This window comes from Heterodontus francisci, chromosome 5, assembly GCF_036365525.1.
Source record: "Heterodontus francisci isolate sHetFra1 chromosome 5, sHetFra1.hap1, whole genome shotgun sequence".
NCBI lineage: Eukaryota > Metazoa > Chordata > Chondrichthyes > Heterodontiformes > Heterodontidae > Heterodontus > Heterodontus francisci.
The window spans coordinates 81,926,989-81,943,125 of NC_090375.1; the positions used below are offsets into that span (position 1 = coordinate 81,926,989).

The window sequence follows — 16,137 nt, forward strand, 5'->3', positions numbered from 1 at the left end:
TAGCTTGTAGCTCTCAAGCGCCCTAACTGAGCCTTCACGTCTCATCCTAACATAAGCCTTCTTCTTCCTCTTGACAAGCGCTTCAACTTCTTTAGTAAACCACGGCTCCCTCGCTCGACAACTTCCTCCCTGCCTCACAGGTACATACTTATCAAGGACACGCAGTAGCTGCTCCTTGAATAAGCTCCACATTTCGATTGTTCCCATCCCCTGCAGTTTCCTTCCCCATCCTACGCATCCTAAATCTTGCCTAATCACATCATAATTTCCTTTCCCCCAGCTATAATTTTTGCCCTGCGGTATATACCTGTCCCTGCCCATCGCTAAGGTAAACCTAACCGAATTGTGATCACTATCACCAAAGTGCTCACCTACATCTAAATCTAACACCTGGCCGGGTTCATTACCCAGTACCAAATCCAATGTGGCATCGCCCCTGGTAGGCCTGTCTACATACTGTGTCAGAAAACCCTCCTGCACACACTGGACAAAAACTAACCCATCTAAAGTACTCGAACTATAGTATTTCCAGTCGATATTTGGAAAGTTAAAGTCCCCCATAACAACTACCCTGTTACTCTCGCCCTTACCCATTATCCCCACTCTCTGTCCCCTACCACTCAACCAACTTTCTAACCATGTCAATAATTTGCCCTCAACTCCATAGGCTTCGACCTTAGTTAACAGTCTCTTATGTGGGACTTTATCAAATGCCTTCTGGAAGTCCATATAAATAACATCCATAGACATTCCCCTGTCCAGTACCTTAGTCACCTTTTCAAAAAATTCAATGAGATTTATCAGGCATGACCTTTCCGGTCATGAATCCATTCTGGATGTCCCTGATTAACTGAAATTTTTCTAGGTGTTCAGTCACCCTATCCTTGATTATAGACTCCAGCAACTTGTCCACCACAGATGTCAGGCTAACTGGTCTGTAATTTCCTTGGTTCCCCCTTTCACCCTTCTTAAAAAGTGGAGTGACATGTGCAACTTTCCAATCCAGAGGGACCACTCCTGAATCTAGGGAACTCTGAAAGACTATAGTTAGGGCATCTAGAATGTGCTCGCCTACTTCCTTTAACACCCTCAGATGGAAACCGTCAGGTCCTGGGGATTTCTCACTCTTTAGTTCCATTAATTTCCTTGTTACTGATGATTTACTTACGTTAATTGTATTAAGTCCCTGTCCCCTATCAGCTATTAATTTTTGCGGGACTTCCGGCAAGTTACCCTCCTTTTCAACTGTAAATACTGAGGCAAAGTAATTGTTCAGCATGTCTGCCATTTCCCCATTATCAATGACAATATCTCCAGTTTCAGCTTTTAGTGGGCCTACATTGCTCTTGACCACCTGTTTTCCCTTTATGTAACTATAAAATTTCTTCTTATTGATTTTGATGTCCCTTGCAAGTTTCCTTTCATAATCTCTTTTCGTAGCTCTTATAAGCTGCTTTGTGACCCTTTGCTGGTCTTTGTTTCGATCCCATTCGGCCAGATCTTTGCTGCATTTTGCATTTTTGTAAGCCATTTCTTTTAGTTTTATGCTATCCCTAATCTCTTTAGTTGTCCATGGCTGTTTTTTCTATGAAGTGGAGCTTTTTGCTTTCAGGGGTATATACTCGCTCTGTATTTCATTAAATGTTTCTTTAAATATTCTCCACTGTTCTTCAGTCATTTCACCCATCAACAAATCTACCCCCAGTTTACCGAGGACAGTCTCTGTCTCATCCCGGTAAAGTCAGCCTTACCCAAGTCTAAAATTCTAGTAGCTGATTCGTGCTTTTCACTTTCAAACGCTACCTTGAATTCGATCGTGTTGTGATCACTATTTGATAAATGTTCACTCACAGTTAGGCTACTAATTAAATTTGGCTCATTACTCATAACTAAATTTAATATTGCCTGTCCCCTTGTTACATTTCGGACAAATTGCTGTAGGAAACTATCCCAGACACATTCCATAAATTCACTACCTTTCTGACAGGTGCTGGTCTGCCTCTCCCAATCTATGTGTAAGTTAAAATCCTCCATTAATACTACTCTGCCTTTGTTACACACTTGCTTAATTTGCGCATTTATACAATCTAACACTTCAGAACTGCTACCAGGGGGTCTATACACAACACCTATTACAGTTTTAGATCCTTTTCTGTTCCTCAATTCCACCCATAAGGTCTCCATTGGATGCTTTCCCCTCATTATATCCTCCCTCACCAATGAGGTGATATTATTTCTAATCAGTAAGGCTACTCCACCTCCTCTGCCATTTTTCCTGTCCCTCCTGCAAACTTTATAACCAGATGTATTTAGTTCCCAGTCCCGACCATCCTGCAGCCACATCTCCGCAATGGCCACCACATCATAATCTTCCATTTGAATTTGCGCCTGCAGTTCATCTAGTTTATTTCTTACACTCAGTGCATTTGCATATAGAACTCTGATTTGGGCTATACCCCCTAACCTGTCCCTCAGCACAGATGCTTTATTCGCCTGTTTATTACTTGTCTTTTCTGGTTTAACCAGTATACTTCTTGCAGTTTGGTAACAATCAGCCTCACCACTAACTTGCACTCCTACCTCCTCCTTTAACTTCCTGTTTTTCCATGTAACTGAACCCTCCCCCCAACTATTTAGTTTAAAGTCCTATCTACAGCCCTAGTTATACGATTCGCCAGGACTCTGGTCCCAGCATGGAAGAGGGCTAACTTCAATGGGAAGAGAGGGGATCTAGCCAGGGTAAAATGAAAACAAAGATTGACAGCAAAATGGAATAATGAGTGATCTTTAAGGGGGAGGTGATTCAGGTGCAGGCTTGATACCTTCCAACAAGAGCGAAAGGTAAGAGAACCAAAGCCAGAGCTCCTTGGATGGCATCAAGGGATATGGGGATTGTGCGGGAAAGTGGTGTTAAAGTAGATGAACAGGCATGATCTAATTGAATGGCAGAGTAGGCTCAATGGGCTGAATGACCTACTCCTGCTCCTATGTTCCTATATTCCTATGTTCCTATGAGGGATATAGAGAATATGATGAACCAAAAAAGAGGGTGTACGGTGCATGTCAGGTAAATTCTTCAAGCGAGAACCAGGCCAAATACAGTAAGTGGAGAGGGGAAGTGAAGAGGAAAATAAAACTGGCAAAGAGATAATATGAGAATAGAATGTCAGTTAACACAAAAGGGAACCCAAAAATCTTTGACCAGCATGTAAATAGTAAGTGAGTAGTAAGAGGTGCAATGTGCCTATTTGGGTCAAAGAGGTGATATATATTTAGAGGTGCAGGACAAGGCTCGAAGACTTAATGAGTACTGCGTATCGGTGTTTACTAAGGAAGAGGATGCTGACAAAATATCGTTAGAAGCAGAGATGGTAAAGGTAATAGATGAGGTGAAAATTTATTGGCAGGATGTACTGGAAAGGCTAGCTATGCTTAGAGTAAATAGGGTGCCTGGTCCAGATGGCTTGCATCTCAGCTTGCTAAAGGAAGTGGGGGTGGAGATAATGGAAGGTCTTGCCATAATCTTCCAATCTTACTGAGATACAGGGGAAGTGCCAGAGGATGAGAGAGTGGGAAATGTGACACCCTTATTCAAGCAAGGGTATAAGAACATTCTGAGTAACTACAAGCCAGTCAGTTTAACATCAGTGGTGGGTTTGGTCTTAAAAACAATAATCAGGGGAAAAAATCAACAGGCACTTGGAGAGGTTTGAGTTAATTAAGGAAAGCCAGCTTGGATTTGTAAAAAGATAATTCTTGACTAATCTAATTGATTTTTTTGGTGAAGGAACAGAGAAGGTTGATGAAGGGAAAGCCATTGCTGTTGTCTAAATGGATTTTATGAAAGCCTTTGACAAATAACCACATAAAAGGCTGGTTAACAAAATTGAGTTTCATGGGTCAGTGTCAGTTTGAATATAAAAATTGGCTTAAGGACAGAAAACAGTGAGTTATAGTAAATGGTTGTTTTTCAGACTGGAGGATGGTAGACTGTGGTGTTCCCCAAGGTTCAGTGCTAGGACCACTGCATTTTTGATATACATAAATGACTTTGATATTGGAATACAGAGTAAAATTTCAAAATTTGCAGATGATACCAAACTTGGAAATGCAACAGACAGTAAGAATTATACCAACCAACTGCGACAGGACACAGATAAGTTAGCTAAGTTTGGGCAGACAAGTGGCAGATGGAATTTAATGCAGAGAAATGTGAGGTGATGCATTTTGGCAAAAGGGATAGGGAGAGGCAATACAGACTAAATGGAACAGTTCTAAAGAGTGTACAGGGACAGAGGGACTTGGGGGTTCATGTGCATAGATCTTACAATCAGCACAAAGAAAACTGAAGTAATGTACCAGCCAGCTCCAGGAAAGCCCTATCTCGAGCCCAAGGTTTCAAGCCATGACCAGAACCTGTCAGCAGTGGATAAGTTCATTTATCTTTGAGAGAGTAGTTAGCAAAGCATTTGGGATCTTTGGCTTCATAAATAGAGGTATTGAATACAAAAGCAGGGAAGTTATGCTGAACTGTTATAAAGCACTGGTTAGTCCACAACTACAGTAAGCATCCAGTTCTGGTCATCACACTTTAGGAAGTGTCCTTGAAGGGTGCAGAGGAGATTTACCGGAATGGTTCCAGAGCTGAGCAGACATCGTAGTAAAAGAGGAGGAATGTGAAATATTAGACACAATAAGCATAATGAGAGAGGAAGTACTAGAGAGTCTGACATCCTTGACAGTGGATAAATCGCCAGGGCCAGATGGATTGTATCACAGGCTGTTAAAGGAAACCAGGGAGGAAATAGCGGATGCTGTGAGGATCATCTTCAAATCCTCACTAGATACAGGCGAGGTACCAGAGGATTGAAGGTCTGCGAACATTATGCCATTGTTTTAAAAGGGTGCCAGGGATAGGCCAAATAATAATAGGCCGGTCAGTCTGACCTTGGTGGTGGGTAAATTATTAGCATCAATTCTGAGAAACAGGATAAACTGCCATTTAGAAAGGCACGGATTAATCATGGATAATCAGCATGGATTTGTTAAGGGAAGGTTGTATCTTACTAACTTGATTGAATTCTTTGAGGAGGTAACAAGGAGAATTGATGAGGGTAGTGCAGTGGATGTTGTCTACATGGATTTTAGTAAGGCATTTGACGAGGTCCGACATGGCAGACTGAACAGAAAAATGAAGGCCCATGGGATACAGGGGAATGTGGCAAGTTGGATCCAAAATTGGCTCAGTGACAGGAAACAAAGGGTAGTCGTCAATGGATGTTTTCGCATATAGAAAGTGGTTTCCAGTGGCGTTCCACAGGGCTGTGTTGGGTTCCTTGCTGTTTGTGGTATATATTAATGATTTGGACTTAAATGTGGGAGGTATGATTGGGAAATTTGCAATGACGCAAAAATTGGCCATGTAGTTGATAGTGAACAGGATGGCTGTAGACTCCAGAATGATATCAATGGTTTGGTTGAGTGAATGTAAAAGTGACGAATGGAATTCAATCTGGAGAAGTATGAGGTAATACATTTGGGGAGGCCAAACAAAGCAAGGGAATACACAATAAATGAGGAAAAACTTTTTCACCCAGAGGGTGGTGGGTGTCTGGATTTCACTGCCCAGATTAGTGGTGGAGGCAGAAACCCTCAACTCTTTTAAAAGGTACCTGGACATGCACTTGAGGGCTGTAACCTGCAAGGCTACTGACCTGGTGCTGGAAGGTGGGATTAGATTGAGTGGCTAGATTTTCCAGCCAGCGCAGACACAATGGACTGAATGGCCTCCTTCTAAGCTGTAACTCATCTATGGTTCTATGAGGGCTTTTAGCTACAAGGTTAGGTTGGAGAAGTTGGCTTTGTTCTCCTTTGAGCAAAGAAGATTGAGGGGAGATTTGATAGAGGTGTACAAGATTATGGCAGGTTTAGATAGGGTAGACAAAGGAAAGCTGTTCCCATTAATTGATGGTACAAGGACTAGGGGACAGAGATTTAAGGTTTTGAGCAGGAGATGCAGGAGGGATGTGAGGAAGAACTTCTTTACACAGAAAGTGGTAATGACCTGGAACATGGACCATTACAAAAGGAAATTGGATGGGCACTTGAGGGAAATAAACTTACAGAGCTACGGGGATAGAGTCAAGTGTATTGCTCTACAGAGAGCTGGACTTGATGGGCCGAATAGCCTCTTCTGTGCTGTAAGACTCTATGATATTTTCTTCATTATACCCGTAGCAATGCTGGAAGCTAGTAATACTTGTATATAATGAGTATCTAGTGTTTCTATTGGAGGCACAACAACGAATATATGTAATGTGGGGGGGGGGGGGGGGGAACAGAATAACAGCTCCACAGCATTTTTTTTTATTCATTCATGGGATGTGGGCGTCACTGGCTATGCCAGCATTTATTGCCCATCCCTAATTGCCCTTGAGAAGGAGGTGGTGAGCTGCCTTCTTGAAGCGCTGCAGTCCATTTGGGGTAGGTATACCTACAGTGCTGTTAGGAAGGGAGTTCCAGGATTTTGACCCAGCGACAGTGAAGGAATGGTGATATAGTTCCAAGTCAGGATGGTGTGTGACTTGGAGGGGAACTTGCAGGTGGTGGTGTTCCCATGTATTTGCTGCCCTTGTCCTTCTAGTTGGTAGAGGTCGCGGGTTTGGAAGGTGCTGTCTAAGGAGCCTTGGTGCATTACTGCAGTGCATCCTGTAGATGGTACACACTGCTGCCACTGTGCATCGGTGGTGGAGGGAGTGAATGTTTGTAGATGGGGTGCCAATCAAGCAGGCTGTTTTGTCCTGGATGGTGTCGAGCTTGTTGAGTGTTGTTGGAGCTGCACCCATCCAGGCAAGTGGAGAGTATTCCATCACACCCCTGACTTGTGCCTTGTAGATGGTGGACAGGCTTTGGGGAGTCAGGAGGTGAGTTACTCGCCTCAGGATTCCTAGCCTCTGACCTGCTCTTGTAGCCACGGTATTTATATGGCTACTCCAGTTCAGTTTCTGGTCAATGGTAACCCCTAGGATGTTGATAGTGGGGGATTCAGCGATAGTAATGCTGTTGAATGTCAAGGGGAGATGGTTAGATTCTCTCTTGTTGGAGATGGTCATTGACTGGCACTTGTGTGGCGCAAATGTTACTTGCCACTTATCAGCCCAAGCCTGGATATTGTTCAGGTCTTGCTGTATTTCTACACGAACTGCTTCAGTATCTGAGGAATCATGAATGGTGCGGAACATTGTGCAATCATCTGCGAACATCCCCACTTCTGACCTTATGATTGAAGGAAGGTCATTGATGAAGCAGCTGAAGATGGTTTCCCCATCTACCATGTGTGTTAATGACTCAAAGAATTGTATGAGATTTGTCAAGCACAATCATGCCTTTTGAAATTCGTGTTGGCTACCTCCAACTATTTTCTCTTTTTCTAGATATATGGTAATTTCCCTACCATAGTTAAATGAACTGGCCTGTAATTACCCAGATTATCTCTGCCTTTCATTTAAAAAATGGGTGCTACATTTCTTTGGGACATGTCCATACACAATAGAGCCCTAAAATAGAACTTTTAGGACCTCAACAATTTCCTTAATCCTCCTTCTGAAAAGCAGAAATGTACCCTGCCAGACTCTGGTGCTAAACCAGCTTAGTTAAAATTGTTATTTTATCCATGGTAATATTGCTCATCTGCACCTTCAAGCCACTGCAAGCCCTTATCCCCTCCAGCAATAATCATGTCCCCCCCCCCCCCCCACCAACCCCCTACCTCCCATGGCAAGCTCCTAACATAGGCTAAACATCTAGGAGTGCACCTAAAAATTCCATTGAGGCAGAATCCTAGAGATAGAGTCAGTGATGTGTTAAACATCTAGATGCAAAGCCCATGACATTAACATAAGTGCCAGTGATCCTGCCAAGAGGAACATCTATGCTTCACAGCATGCGATAATATGGAAAGTGTGGAACACTAAGGGAATTATCAAGGCTTCAGTAGTTTCAACTCAAGCAGCAGGATGCCTGTTTGTTTGCATTTGTAGTTTATCATTGAATCAAATTTCCCATGCCTCAGGGAAGTGCACATTAATCCCCACAGCTCCCTAGAGCACAGGAAATTTGAATTTTCTGATTTAACTGCAACAAAGTCATTTTATTTGCATTTTGAATGGCCCATCATTTGATTAAACTGAGTGGAATGTCCAAGGTTCGGGACTTTGCACCACGTACTCCGGAACCAGGACACTCGACTTTTAACTTCAGTAAACAATGGGGTGCCCTACATTTTGGTTTTTCACCTGTGAGGATAACTCCAATCTCCCTTTTGGAGCCATCTACATGAATTTTGAACTCCTGGGTATAATCAGGATGGGCAAATAAAGGCTGTGTGCACAAGCATCCTCCAGCTGTTAGAAAGCATGCTCATTGCTTTGCAACTAGGTCACATAGAAACAGGAGGAAGCTATTTAACCCCTTGAGCTTGTTTCACCATTCAATGAGATCATGGCTGATCTGCAACCTCAGTCCATATACCTGCCTTTGCCCCATAACCCTGAATAACTTGGGTTAACAATTGACCTGGCATCAATTGTGTAAGAAAGTTGCAAACTTTTACCACTCTTCTTTGTATGTAAAAGTGTTTTTTAATTTCATTCCTGAAAGATCTAGCTCTCATTTTTAGACCACGTCTCCTAGTTCTAGACTTCCCAAACAGCGGAAATAGTTTCTCTCTATCTACCCTATCTGATCCCCATAATACCTTGAGAATTTAGATTAAATTTCAGAGAATACAATCCTCATTTATGTAAGTTCTCCCCATAATTTAATCCTTGGTATCCAGGTATCATTCTGGTAAACCTATGCTGCACTCCATCTGAGGCCATTATATCGTTCCGAAGGTGTGGTGCCCAGAACTGCTCACAGTACTCCAGGTGTGGTCTAACCAGAGCTTTGTATAGCTGAAGCATGAAATAAACCCCCTTGTATTCTAGTCCCCTAGATATAAAGGCCAGCATTCCATTAGCCTTTTCGATTATTTTCTGTACTTATTGATGATTTTAAAGATTGGTGTACCTGGACCCTAAAGTTTCTCGGTACCTCCACTGTTTCTGACTTTTCACCATTTGGGAAATACCCTGTTCTATCCTACATTGAAATTCATTTGCCACAGTTTTGTCCTTTCACTTAATCTATCAACAAAATGGCATAGAATCAGAATGGTTACAGCACAGAAGGAGGCCATTCGTCCCATACTGTGTGTGCTGGTTCCCCACACACGCAACTAGGCTAGTCCCACTCCCCCACCCTTTCCCTGTAGCACTGCAAATGCTTTCTCTTCAGGTCATAGAGTCATTAATGGCATAGAAGTAGGCCAGTCCGCCCATCAAGTCCATACCGGCTCTCCACGTGCAATCCAGTCAGTCCCACTCCCCGGCTTGATCCCCATAGCCCTGCAAGTTTATTTTCTTCAAGTACGCATCCAATTTCCTTCTGAAATCATTGATTGTCTCCGCTTCCACCACCCTCGTAGGCAGAGAGTTCCAGGTCATTGCCACCCGCTGCGTAAAAAAGTTCTTCCTCATATTCCCCCGCATCTCTTTCCCGTCACAACCTTCAATCTGTGTCCCTTACTCCTTGTACCATCAGTTAATGGGAACAGTCTTTCCTTGTCTAACTTATCTGTCCTTGTACACCTCCATCAAATCTCTCCTCAATTTCCTTTGCTCCAAAGACAACAAACCCAGCTTTCCCAACCTAACCTTGTAACTTAAATCCCCCATCCAGGGAACCATTCTGGTAAATCTCCTCTGCACCCTCTCAAGGACCCTCACATCCTTCCTAATGATCAGAACTGGCACAATACTCGAGTTGGGGCTTAACCAGAGCTTTATAAAGGTTCAGCATAACTTCTTTGCTGTTGTACTCAATGCCTCTATTTATGAAACCCAAGATCCCATGTGCTTTACTAACCACTCTCTCAATATGTCCTGCCACCTTCAAAGATCGATGCACATGCACCCCCAGATCCCTCTGTTCCTGCACACTCTTTAGAACTGTGCCATTAAGTCTATATTGCCTCACCCCATCCCTTCTGCCAAAATGCACCTCGTAGATTGAAATTTTTGAGCAAAAGATGCAGGGGGAATATGAGGAAGTACTTTTTTACACAGCGGGTGGTAATGACCTGGAACTCGCTGCCCACATGGGTGGTGGAAGGGGAGACAATCACTGACTTCAAGAGGAAGTTGGATGAGAGAAATGAACTTGCTGGGCTACGGGGATCGGGCCAAGGAGTGGGACTGACAGCATCGATCCATGGAGAGCTGGCGTAGATTCGATGGGCCATATGGCCTCCTTCTGAGCCGTAAATGACTCTATGACTCTATGACTTGTCTGCATTAAATTCCATTTGACACTTGTCTGCCCATTCTGCTAGCCTATCTATGTCCTGGTGCAGGCGGTTCATATTATCCTCACTGTTTACCACTCCTCCAAGTTTGGTATCATGGACAAATTTTGAAATTTTACTCTGTATTCCAAGATCCAAGTCATTTATATATATCAAAAAATTAGTGGTCCGAGCACTGACCCTTGGGAAACACCACTGTCTATCATCCAGCAGTCTGAAAAATAACCATTTACCACAACTCGCTGTTTTCTGTACTTAAGTGAATTTTTTATCTAATAGGACACTGACCTTCCTATTCCTTGAACCTCAGTTTTGTGAACTAGCCTTTTATGTGGTACTTGAGCAAATGCTTTCTTAAAGTCCTTATGGACAACATCCATCACAGTCCCTTCATCAACCTTCTCTGTTACTTAATCCAGTCGTCCAATTCTCTTTTCAAAGCCCTGATTATATCTGCCTCTACCATACTTTCATGTAGTGCATTCCAGATCCTAACCACTTAGTACCTAAAAGGTTTTTCCTTGTATCATCTTTGGTTCTTTTGCCAATCACCATAAATTGGTGTCCTCTGGTTCTCGACGCTTCTGCTAATGAGAATAGTTTCTCTCTATCTACTCTGTCTAGACCCCTCATGATTTTGAACACCACTATCAAATCTCCTCTCAACCTTCTCTAAGGAGAACCCCAGCTTCTCCAAGCTAAAAAACATAACTGAAGTCTCTCATCCCAGAAGCCATTCTAACAAATCATTTCTGGATCCTTTCTGAAGCCTTCACATCCTACCCAAAGTGTGGTGCCCAGAATTGGACACAATATTCCAGTTGAGGCCAAACCAGAATTCTATAACGGTTCATCATAGAGTCACTTCCGGCACAGAAGGGGACCATTCAGCCCATCGAGTTCAGGTTGGCTCTCCATGGAGCTATGCAGTCAGTCCCACTCCCCAGCCCGATCCCTGTAGCCCTGCAATTCTTCCAGGTGACATCCAACTTCCTCTTGAAGTCATTGATTGTCTCTGCTTCCACCACCCTTGTGCACGGCGAGTTCCTTAACTTCCTTGCTTTTGTACTCTTTACCTTTATTTATAAAGCCCTGGATCCCATATGTCGTTTTAACCACTTTCTCAACCTGCCCTGCCACCTTCAATGATCAGTGTACATATACCCCTAGGTCTCTCTGATCCTGCATCTCCTTTAGGATTGTGCCCTTTATTTTATATTGCCTCTCCTCATTCTTACTAAAGACATGTACCACTTCACATTTCTTTGCATTAAATTTCATTTGCCACATGTCCGCCCATTTTACCAGCCTGTCTATGTCCTCTTGAGGTCTATCACCATTGTCCTCACAGTTGACAATACTTCCAAGTTTTGTGTCATCTGTAAATTTTGAAATTGTGCCCTTCACATCCAAGTCTAAGCCATGAAAGAAGAAGTAATGGTCCTAATACCAACCCCTGGGGAACCCTACTGTATAGATTCCTCCAGTCTGAAACACAACCATTTACCACAACTCTGTTTCCTGTCACTCAGCCAACTTCATACCCATGCTGCCACTTTCCCTTTCATCCCATTTACGTCCCTTTGTAATTTTATACTTTCAGGGCGGCACAGTGGCGCAGTGGTTAGCACCGCAGCCCCACAGCTCCAGCGACCCGGGTTCAATTCTGGGTACTGCCTGTGTGGAGTTTGCAAGTTCTCCCTGTGTCTGCGTGGGATTCCTCCGGGTGCTCCGGTTTCCTCCCACAGCCAAAAGACTTGCAGGTTGATAGGTAAATTGGCCATTATAAATTGCCCCTAATATAGGTAGGTGGTCGGGGAATATAGGGACAGGTGAGGATGTGGTAGGAATATGGGATTAGTGTAAGATTAGTATAAATGGGTGGTTAATGGTCGGCACAGACTCGGTGGGCCGAAGGGCCTGTTTCAGTGCTGTATCTCTAAATCTAAATCAAAAAAATCAAAAATCTACACTGCTTGCAATGCTGCCTATCTTTGTCTATGTGTCGTTGGCAAATTGGATATGTGGTTTTCTGGTTCCATCATCTAAATCGTCAGTAAATGCAATGAATAGTTGAGGTCCCCACACGGATCCTTGCAGAACAACGTCAGTCACATCCTGCCAATTAGAGTATCTGCCCATTATCCCTACTCCTTGTCTCCTACCAATTTCTTAACCATGTTGATAATTTTCCTTCAATTCCACGAGCATCAACTTTAACTCAGTCTCTTATGAGGGACTTCATCAAATGCCATCTGTAAGTCCATATAAATAATAACATCCGTACACATTCCCCTGTTCACTACTTTAGTCACCTCTTCAAAAAATTCAATCATCTTCATCAGGCATGACCTACCCTTTGTAAATCCATGCTGGCTCTCTCTGATCAGGTACAAATTTTTAAAGTGTTCAGTCATCCTATCCTTAATCTTGTAATTTCCCAACAATAGACATTAGGCTAACTGGTCTATAATTCCCTGTTTTTTCTCTCTCACCTTTCTTAACTAGCTGAGTGGCATGCACAATTTTCCAATCCAAAGGAATGGTTCCGGAATCGAGAGAACATGGGAAGATTATAGTTAGAGCATCTGCAATATTCTCAACTACTTCCTTTAAAACCCTGGAATGGAAATAATCTGGTCACGGGGATTTGTCACTCTTTAGTGCCATTATTTTCTTCATTACTGTTATTTTGCTTACATTAATTTTGATAATTCCCTGTCCCTGATCCAATATTAGTTTGCTTGGGATTTCTAACATGCTGACCTCTTCCTCTACTGTAAATACTGATGCAAAACAATTATTCAAAATGTCCATTGTTTCCTTATTTTCTTCGACAATATAATTGTTACCAGTATTCAAGAGTCTCACATTGCTCCTGCCCACCCACATTTTCCTAATATAATTGAAAATACAATTAATATACTATTAACAGATTCCCTTCTCCTTCTTTAAATAAAAAAGAGTTCATATGTACAAGCAAAATTTTAAAACAAATTAAATCAAAGACCTCCATATTCTGCACAAAGCATTACATTATGAGATGCCTCTTCTCTAGGACTGCTGATAATTTTTTTGCATAGGCATTTCTTTTCGTAAAACAATCTGACAGTTGATGACTTGCATTCACCCATTTCATTTTCGATATTCCTTTCTCTCCAGCATTTTGTTTCAAGCCAGCAAGGTTAATCTGTAACCTTCTCTCACTCACTTTTCATAGAATGTACATTATCCCACAGGAATGATTATATGATATTCAATGGGTATATTACCTTTAGGGCACCCATTGTACAGAATCTCACTTCAAATATTTGACAAATAGAATCCCATAGTCACTGTCTCCACAAGAGCCAATGTTTCAGCAGCTGAAGTACTTTTAACAACCCCTTTTATTTTCTTAGTTTCCCAAAGTAAAGGACAATGTTTCCCATTCTCACCCATCTCTCACCAATCAGAAACCAGTTGCACTAGAATACCCATCAGTAATATTAGCATGTGAAGCATCACTAAAAATGACAAGCTTCACGTTCTTTGGATCATCTAAGGATTGGAACTTCAGTATGCCTTTATCCAGATTATCTTTCTTAATGTTTTATTTGCCCTTAAAACATTCTCTACTTTAAGGTGTTTCATCATAATACTTAACTCCAACAGAACAAAACTAGCTTCTGGTCTAGTTTGAGTGCTCAACCAGTTCAACTGACCAATCAAGCTTTGCAATTGCTCTGTCTCTTATTTAGGTATAGCATCATCTTTCTGTGATGACATAGTATGATTAACTGGGATGTGAGTAACATTTCTAAGTAGGATTGTTGATTTAAAGTTATTCCAGACGTACTTAGCTTAATACCTAAAACAATAAATTTAAAAGCCCCTCAAGCCTGACTCCCAACTTTTACTCTATTCTTATTAATAACACATTTCATAAATTCCAGCCCATACGAAATCATCAACATGCATCATGAAGATGCCTGAAAGTTTTCCTTTATGATACCAATAAAAAATTGTAGGACTTGCTTTTTCTCCCGAAAAATATCACACCCCGGAAGCATCATTCAGGCCATAGACACATTTGTTTAGCTTTCTTAGTTTTCCTTCTGCATCAGCTGCCTCTTTGGGCAGCTTCATAAGAACATAAGGAATAGGAGCAGGAGTAGGCCACACTGCCTGTTGAGCCTGCTCCACAGTTCAGCATCGTAGCTGATCTGATCTTGGCCTCAACTCCACTTTCCTGCCTGTTCCCCAAAACTCTTGAATCCCCTATAGTTCAAAAATCTGTCTGTCTCAGCCTTGAATTTTTTCAATGACTCAGCACCCACAGCTCTCTGGGGCCAGAGAATTCCAAAGATTTGTGACCCTCTGAGAGAAGAAATTCTTCCTCAACTCCATCATAAATAGGTGATCCCTTATTCTAAAACCATGTGCCTAGTTCTAGGTTCCCCCACAATGGGAAACATTTGTCACAAGTGGGCACTTAATTATCCTAATTGGCTATCTGCCTCTGCAGGATTGGGAAAATTCAGTCCAACGTTTCAGGTCAGTGGCCTTTCATCAGAGCTGATTTACTCGCTGTGAGGTCTGTTAACAGTAAGGTTTTATTGTGATATCCATGAGAAGTTTCATTAATAACCTGCAATACTGAAAAACAGAGGGGGAAAATATGCTCCTAAATATTTCCACTGACCATAAAAAAAGTGTCCATACATATTGGATGTTGGGTAAGGATAGAACCTGGCTTGGCTGTCATGCTCTCCATTGTTTCATAACCTGCTGACAGTCAAGTCCCAAAACTGGATCAGCCTGTATCCTGACATTCGAGCTGGGACTATGTCCACCAGAAACCATCAGTGTTGGCCCTGTCAGAGTATGCGGGGTCAGTGGGAAGTTCTGTAATATAAGTATGGCAGGCAAGCTTGCTCTCTCTCTTCTCTTTGGCCTCCTTGTCTCGAGAGACAATGGGTAAGCACCTGGAGGTGGTCAGTGGTTTGTGGAGCAGCGCCTGGAGTGGCTATAAAGGCCAATTCTAGAGTGACAGACTCTTCCACAGGTGCTGCAGAAAAATTTGTTTGTCGGGGCTGTTACACAGTTGGCTCTCCCCTTGCGCTTCTGTCTTTTTTCCTGCCAACTGCTAAGTCTCTTCGACTCGCCACACTTTAGTCCTGCCTTTATGGCTGCCCGCCATAAAGCTTGCTACCAGGGATGTATTTTGGGTACCTGCCAGCCCACACTGGCCAGAAAGCCTGCTATTATCCTTCTGCCCCCACCCCTCCAAGAAAGAAGATGTCCTTTAAAATGGGCCACTTAAAGCAATTAAAGCAAAATTAATTACCTTTGTTCAAGAGTTCAGGTCATGACTCAGGCCTGGAACCCAAGATGCATTGCACTCCTGCCAGTCCTGAGGCCAGTGTGCCTCTTCTTTCTCAACTTACTGGCCTCTGAAAATGAGTAAAGCCTCTGAAAGGTTGAGGATCTGGGAACGGAACTCCCAGTGTAGGGAATCCCTGCCATTAGTTCCATGCCAGTGGCCTTATTTGGGATAAGCAGAGGCTCTGCCCTGAAAAAAAATAATTCCAATGGGAGTCCACCGAAATGACCATGTAATTTCAGCCGCGCACTGCCAAGGCTCATACATATTGAATGGGAACTCGCATGGTTACTGGAGATCAATTGATGTTTATAGAACCATAATGCAATATGAGTACTGGAGATCAACTAGTGCTAATAGAACCATA

At 42.6% G+C, this 16,137-nt stretch overlaps 1 protein-coding gene across 1 annotated transcript in view; it reads left to right on the forward strand.

Moving 5' to 3' along the window:
* The window catches only part of myom1b (myomesin 1b), a 223,288-nt gene that overhangs the window by 135,683 nt on the left and 71,468 nt on the right, over positions 1-16,137 (forward strand). The window lies entirely within an intron of this gene.